This window comes from Squalius cephalus (genome assembly GCF_949319135.1).
Source record: "Squalius cephalus genome assembly, chromosome: 15".
NCBI lineage: Eukaryota > Metazoa > Chordata > Actinopteri > Cypriniformes > Leuciscidae > Squalius > Squalius cephalus.
Window position 1 is genome coordinate 811,696 of NC_137136.1, and position 8,305 is coordinate 820,000.

Sequence of the window (8,305 nt, forward strand, 5' to 3'; positions counted from 1 at the left end):
GAAGCACCTGTGATGATGATGCGGGATTTATTGATGCTGCTCTATAGCGCCTCCTACTGACACTTCATCCTCTTATTTTACTCTATTTACTCCATTCTACACACGCTGTTTCAGCAACATGATGTTTTAAACCAGTTTTCTCCAGCAATGTTGATTTCAAACATCTAAAGCTTTATCTTTAATCTCGAAAAACATTTTAATATCACCATATTTTGCGAGTATCAAATAATCTCATAACCACATCGACATGCATTATATTTGTTATATATCATTCTTGATGTAATACTTTGAGTATTTTCGGGGCAAGTTGTCACATGTGTTGTAGATTCATCACTCAGTTTATTAATTACTAATCTCTTGGGCGAAACATGTGTCGATATTTTGTTTGATTTTTTTTTACATGTTTGGGTTTCATAATTAAGTTCTGCCAAATTGAAGTCTATAACATGCTTTTAATGGTCTTCATTGTGAGAACTTACCACAAACACACACTCTTTTAAAAATAAAGCTTCTTTACTGGCATCAGTTCCTTGGAGAACCAGATTTCTTTATTTGGGAAAAAGCTTCTTTAGATCATTATAATGTTCTTCACAATATGAAACATGTTTCTTTTCAGAACTGATCACTGAAAGGTTCGGGAACCAGAAACAGTTGTTATGGCGTATGAGATTTATTTTTAAGAGTGTGTGTGTGTGACAACATGCCCCGGATCAGCCTGTATCTCATTTGTCCCGGTCAGGAACAGCCGTACTGTACATGAAGTCAGAAGTAATGATATATTTGAAGCGTTTGCCTACATTAACTAAGCTGCAATGTAACTTATAGTCCAGAAAAGAGAATTACAAAATGCAACTGTTTTCACAATTAAGATTTTTCTGCCACTATTTACGGCTAGAAAGTTTGAGGTGAATCTGGTTTCGTGCGGCTGACAACCACACAGGAGTGTTACACTAAATCAAGTCACTCCTTCCAGAGAACAATTAAAGCAAAGCACTTCTTGTGCCAAAGTTCATTCTGAACAAACCGGATTCTACAGAAAAGGGTTCGAAGTTCTTTAGATGTTCGATATTATAGTCCTGTGATTCAACGAGAAACATCACGATGACTCACATCTCAAGTCATTAATGCATTAGAGCAAATCTCAAGTCAGTAATGCTTGGCCTTCTGTTTGCACATTATTATTTTGAGCATTTTATATAAAGGAAATATTGAGACTTCTGTTTATGGTACAGAATAATTTACCTTGATGGCTTATTAATCATCATATTTCCACTGACATTTACAGTTTTTTTTCAACTGCTTACACACAAAATCTTACTTGTCACACAATTTGTGAAACCTGACATTCAAACACCAGAACCACACACCAAATCTGCAAAACCATACACTCATTCTCGGCCTTCGACTCAGTTTTCAATTTCATAAAACACTTTTTGCAAACCAAAACACACAGTTATATATAACTAACACAAATCTATCATGAAGTATCTTGATTTCCTTTTTCAAACAGAATCCTATCAAAACACCACAGTAATTCATCAGAGCCTCACACACACTCCTCACACACACTCCTCACATGTGCAAACACTCATTGCTTTACTGAACACCAGCCAATCATGGCTTTAGAATAGGCCTATAAAAGGTCAAAGGTCGAGTTGTTGGTTTTTCGGACTGGGTAATACTATATTCATAACCATAAACACTTACGGTAAAAAAAAAAAAAAGTTTGGTTTCAATCTTGCTTTCGTGTTTACCGTGAATTTTTCTACATCTCTCTGCCGATTGCTTTCAATCTTGTACAGAAATGTACGTGGAAGGAGAGCTTTAGGTTTAGAATAAGTGTGTGTAGATGATATATCCATCGGTGTTTGCAACGTGAGACAAGTGCAGTGCTTCATTTTGCAAGATATGTGAGGCATTTTGCATTTTGTGTGTGTGCAATTCTTGGATTTATGTGTAAAGTTTTGAAAAATAAGAGGCAGAGTTTTGAAAATGTGTGTAAGCAGTTGAAAAAACTGTAATTGCTAATAAAAGCAGTTTTAACCCTGAGTCCATCAGACCCGCTGGGTTTACTGTATCAGTGACTGAATATGAGCAGCCGAGCGTCTTTATTATATATGTGGGCTGTTGACATGACATTATATTTACAGCATATCAAAAAAGTTTCTCTTGTATTTTAATAATTTGACTGGGAAGCAAAAATGCAGATTTTCTCCGTAGAACTAAAATGACTCAATTTCTGTTTTCATCTCAAGCAATTGCAAGCAAAAAGTGGAGATTGTCCTTATCATGAAGTGTGAATTATCTATCTGAGTTTGTCCTGTCATAAATCCATCCGCTCCTGAAGATATTACTGATCACATGAATAAGACAGTTTCACGTTTGTAAGATGGACAGATTTACCTTTGTAACACATTTGTAATGTTTATATGGAAGTATTTCTTGATGTTTCTTCAGTCGTGCGGTGAAACGCCTCCACATGAGAGAAAGATGTAAGATTGCTGGAAACAATGTGTCAAAATGACTGAACAGGTGATGCATGCTAAACATAAACTTACATATTACTACTTCTATTACAGTTGTTAAAATTGCTTACACACTGAAAGTGATATTTGAGCTCATGCTGTATTTACAGTGTATTTGAGCTCATGCTGTATTATTTGAGCTCATGCTGTATTTACAGTGTATTTGAGCTCATGCTGTATTTACAGTGTATTTGAGCTCATGCTGTATTTACAGCGTATTTGAGCTCATGCTGTATTTACAGCGTATTTGAGCTCATGCTGTATTTACAGTGTATTTGAGCTCATGCTGTATTTACAGTGTATTTGAGCTCATGCTGTATTTACAGCGTATTTGAGCTCATGCTGTATTATTTGAGCTCATGCTGTATTTACAGCGTATTTGAGCTCATGCTGTATTATTTGAGCTCATGCTGTATTTACAGTGTATTTGAGCTCATGCTGTATTTACAGTGTATTTGAGCTCATGCTGTATTTACAGCGTATTTGAGCTCATGCTGTATTTACAGTGTATTTGAGCTCATGCTGTATTTACAGTGTATTTGAGCTCATGCTGTATTATTTGAGCTCATGCTGTATTTACAGTGTATTTGAGCTCATGCTGTATTATTTGAGCTCATGCTGTATTTACAGTGTATTTGAGCTCATGCTGTATTTACAGTGTATTTGAGCTCATGCTGTATTTACAGCGTATTTGAGCTCATGCTGTATTTACAGTGTATTTGAGCTCATGCTGTATTTACAGTGTATTTGAGCTCATGCTGTATTATTTGAGCTCATGCTGTATTTACAGTGTATTTGAGCTCATGCTGTATTTACAGTGTATTTGAGCTCATGCTGTATTTACAGCGTATTTGAGCTCATGCTGTATTTACAGCGTATTTGAGCTCATGCTGTATTTACAGTGTATTTGAGCTCATGCTGTATTTACAGTGTATTTGAGCTTATGCTGTATTTACAGTGTATTTGAGATCATGCTGTATTTACAGTGTATTTGAGCTCATGCTGTATTTACAGTGTATTTGAGCTCATGCTGTATTTACAGTGTATTTGAGCTCATGCTGTATTATTTGAGCTCATGCTGTATTTACAGTGTATTTGAGCTCATGCTGTATTTACAGTGTATTTAAGCTCATGCTGTATTTACAGTGTATTTGAGCTCATGCTGTATTTACAGCGTATTTGAGCTTATGCTGTATTATTTGAGCTCATGCTGTATTTACAGCGTATTTGAGCTCATGCTGTATTTACAGCGTATTTGAGCTTATGCTGTATTATTTGAGCTCATGCTGTATTTACAGTGTATTTGAGCTCATGCTGTATTTACAGTGTATTTGGGATCATGCTGTATTTACAGTGTATTTGAGCTCATGCTGTATTATTTGAGCTCATGCTGTATTATTTGAGCTCATGCTGTATTTACAGTGTATTTGAGCTCATGCTGTATTTACAGTGTATTTGAGCTCATGCTGTATTTACAGCGTATTTGAGCTCATGCTGTATTTACAGTGTATTTGAGCTCATGCTGTATTTACAGTGTATTTGAGCTCATGCTGTATTATTTGAGCTCATGCTGTATTTACAGTGTATTTGAGCTCATGCTGTATTATTTGAGCTCATGCTGTATTTACAGTGTATTTGAGCTCATGCTGTATTTACAGTGTATTTGAGCTCATGCTGTATTTACAGCGTATTTGAGCTCATGCTGTATTTACAGTGTATTTGAGCTCATGCTGTATTTACAGTGTATTTGAGCTCATGCTGTATTATTTGAGCTCATGCTGTATTTACAGTGTATTTGAGCTCATGCTGTATTTACAGTGTATTTGAGCTCATGCTGTATTTACAGCGTATTTGAGCTCATGCTGTATTTACAGTGTATTTGAGCTCATGCTGTATTTACAGTGTATTTGAGCTCATGCTGTATTTACAGCGTATTTGAGCTCATGCTGTATTTACAGTGTATTTGAGCTTATGCTGTATTTACAGTGTATTTGAGCTCATGCTGTATTATTTGAGCTCATGCTGTATTTACAGTGTATTTGAGCTCATGCTGTATTTACAGTGTATTTGAGCTCATGCTGTATTATTTGAGCTCATGCTGTATTTACAGTGTATTTGAGCTCATGCTGTATTTACAGTGTATTTGAGCTCATGCTGTATTTACAGTGTATTTGAGCTCATGCTGTATTTACAGCGTATTTGAGCACATGCTGTATTTACAGTGTATTTGAGCTCATGCTGTATTTACAGCGTATTTGAGCTCATGCTGTATTATTTGAGCTCATACTGTATTTACAGCGTATTTGAGCTCATGCTGTATTTACAGCGTATTTGAGATCATGCTGTATTTACAGTGTATTTGAGCTCATGCTGTATTTACAGCGTATTTGAGCTCATGCTGTATTTACAGTGTATTTGAGCTTATGCTGTATTTACAGTGTATTTGAGCTCATGCTGTATTATTTGAGCTCATGCTGTATTTACAGTGTATTTGAGCTCATGCTGTATTTACAGTGTATTTGAGCTCATGCTGTATTTACAGTGTATTTGAGCTCATGCTGTATTATTTGAGCTCATGCTGTATTTACAGTGTATTTGAGCTCATGCTGTATTTACAGTGTATTTAAGCTCATGCTGTATTTACAGTGTATTTGAGCTCATGCTGTATTTACAGCGTATTTGAGCTTATGCTGTATTATTTGAGCTCATGCTGTATTTACAGCGTATTTGAGCTCATGCTGTATTTACAGCGTATTTGAGCTTATGCTGTATTTACAGTGTATTTGGGATCATGCTGTATTTACAGTGTATTTGAGCTCATGCTGTATTATTTGAGCTCATGCTGTATTATTTGAGCTCATGCTGTATTATTTGAGCTCATGCTGTATTTACAGTGTATTTGAGCTCATGCTGTATTTACAGTGTATTTGGGATCATGCTGTATTTACAGTGTATTTGAGCTCATGCTGTATTATTTGAGCTCATGCTGTATTATTTGAGCTCATGCTGTATTTACAGTGTATTTGAGCTCATGCTGTATTTACAGTGTATTTGAGCTTATGCTGTATTATTTGAGCTCATGCTGTATTTACAGCGTATTTGAGCTCATGCTGTATTTACAGCGTATTTGAGCTCATGCTGTATTATTTGAGCTCATGCTGTATTTACAGCGTATTTGAGCTTATGCTGTATTATTTGAGCTCATGCTGTATTTACAGCGTATTTGAGCTCATGCTGTATTTACAGCGTATTTGAGCTTATGCTGTATTATTTGAGCTCATGCTGTATTTACAGCGTATTTGAGCTCATGCTGTATTTACAGTGTATTTGAGCTTATGCTGTATTATTTGAGCTCATGCTGTATTTACAGTGTATTTGAGCTCATGCTGTATTTACAGTGTATTTGAGATCATGCTGTGTTTACAGTGTATTTGAGCTCATGCTGTATTTACAGCGTATTTGAGCTCATGCTGTATTTACAGTGTATTTGAGCTTATGCTGTATTATTTGAGCTCATGCTGTATTTACAGTGTATTTGAGCTCATGCTGTATTTACAGTGTATTTGAGATCATGCTGTGTTTACAGTGTATTTGAGCTCATGCTGTATTTACAGCATATTTGAGCTCATGCTGTATTTACAGTGTATTTGAGCTCATGCTGTATTTACAGTGTATTTGAGCTCATGCTGTATTTACAGTGTATTTGAGCTCATGCTGTATTTACAGTGTATTTGAGCTCATGCTGTATTTACAGCGTATTTGAGCTTATGCTGTATTATTTGAGCTCATGCTGTATTTACAGTGTATTTGAGCTCATGCTGTATTTACAGTGTATTTGGGATCATGCTGTATTTACAGTGTATTTGAGCTCATGCTGTATTTACAGCGTATTTGAGCTCATGCTGTATTTACAGTGTATTTGAGCTCATGCTGTATTATTTGAGCTCCTGCTGTATTTACAGCGTATTTGAGCTCATGCTGTATTTACAGCGTATTTGAGCTCATGCTGTATTTACAGTGTATTTGAGCTCATGCTGTATTATTTGAGCTCATGCTGTATTTACAGCGTATTTGAGCTCATGCTGTATTTACAGTGTATTTGAGCTCATGCTGTATTTACAGCGTATTTGAGCTCATGCTGTATTTACAGTGTATTTGAGATCATGCTGTATTTACAGTGTATTTGTGCTCATGCTGTATTATTTGAGCTCATGCTGTATTTACAGCGTATTTGAGCTCATGCTGTATTATTTGAGCTCATGCTGTATTTACAGTGTATTTGAGCTCATGCTGTATTATTTGAGCTCATGCTGTATTTACAGCGTATTTGAGCTCATGCTGTATTTACAGTGTATTTGAGCTCATGCTGTATTTACAGCGTATTTGAGCTCATGCTGTATTATTTGAGCTCATGCTGTATTTACAGTGTATTTGAGCTCATGCTGTATTATTTGAGCTCATGCTGTATTTACAGCGTATTTGAGCTCATGCTGTATTTACAGTGTATTTGAGCTCATGCTGTATTTACAGTGTATTTGAGCTCATGCTGTATTATTTGAGCTCATGCTGTATTTACAGTGTATTTGAGCTCATGCTGTATTTACAGTGTATTTGAGCTCATGCTGTATTATTTGAGCTCATGCTGTATTTACAGTGTATTTGAGCTCATGCTGTATTTACAGTGTATTTGAGCTCATGCTGTATTTACAGCGTATTTGAGCTCATGCTGTATTTACAGTGTATTTGAGCTCATGCTGTATTATTTGAGGTCATGCTGTATTTACAGTGTATTTGAGCTCATGCTGTATTATTTGAGCTCATGCTGTATTTACAGTGTATTTGAGCTCATGCTGTATTTACAGTGTATTTGAGCTCATGCTGTATTTACAGCGTATTTGAGCTCATGCTGTATTTACAGCGTATTTGAGCTCATGCTGTATTTACAGCGTATTTGAGCTCATGCTGTATTATTTGAGCTCATACTGTATTTACAGCGTATTTGAGCTCATGCTGTATTATTTGAGCTCATACTGTATTTACAGCGTATTTGAGATCATGCTGTATTTACAGCGTATTTGAGTTCATGCTGTATTTACAGTGTATTTGAGCTCATGCTGTATTATTTGAGCTCATGCTGTATTTACAGTGTATTTGAGCTCATGCTGTATTTACAGTGTATTTGAGCTCATGCTGTATTTACAGTGTATTTGAGCTCATGCTGTATTTACAGTGTATTTGAGCTCATGCTGTATTTACAGCGTATTTGAGCTCATGCTGTATTTACAGTGTATTTGAGCTCATGCTGTATTATTTGAGCTCATGCTGTATTTACAGTGTATTTGAGCTCATGCTGTATTTACAGCGTATTTGAGCTCATGCTGTATTTACAGCGTATTTGAGCTCATGCTGTATTTACAGCGTATTTTAGCTCATGCTGTATTTACAGCATATTTGAGCTCATGCTGTATTTACAGTGTATTTGAGCTCATGCTGTATTTACAGTGTATTTGAGCTCATGCTGTATTTACAGCGTATTTCAGCTCATGCTGTATTTACAGCGTATTTGAGCTCATGCTGTATTTACAGTGTATTTGAGATCATGCTGTATTTACAGCGTATTTCAGCTCATGCTGTATTTACAGCGTATTTCAGCTCATGCTGTATTTACAGCGTATTTGAGCTCATGCTGTATTTACAGTGTATTTGAGATCATGCTGTATTTACAGTGTATTTGAGCTCATGCTGTATTTACAGTGTATTTGAGCTTATGCTGTATTATT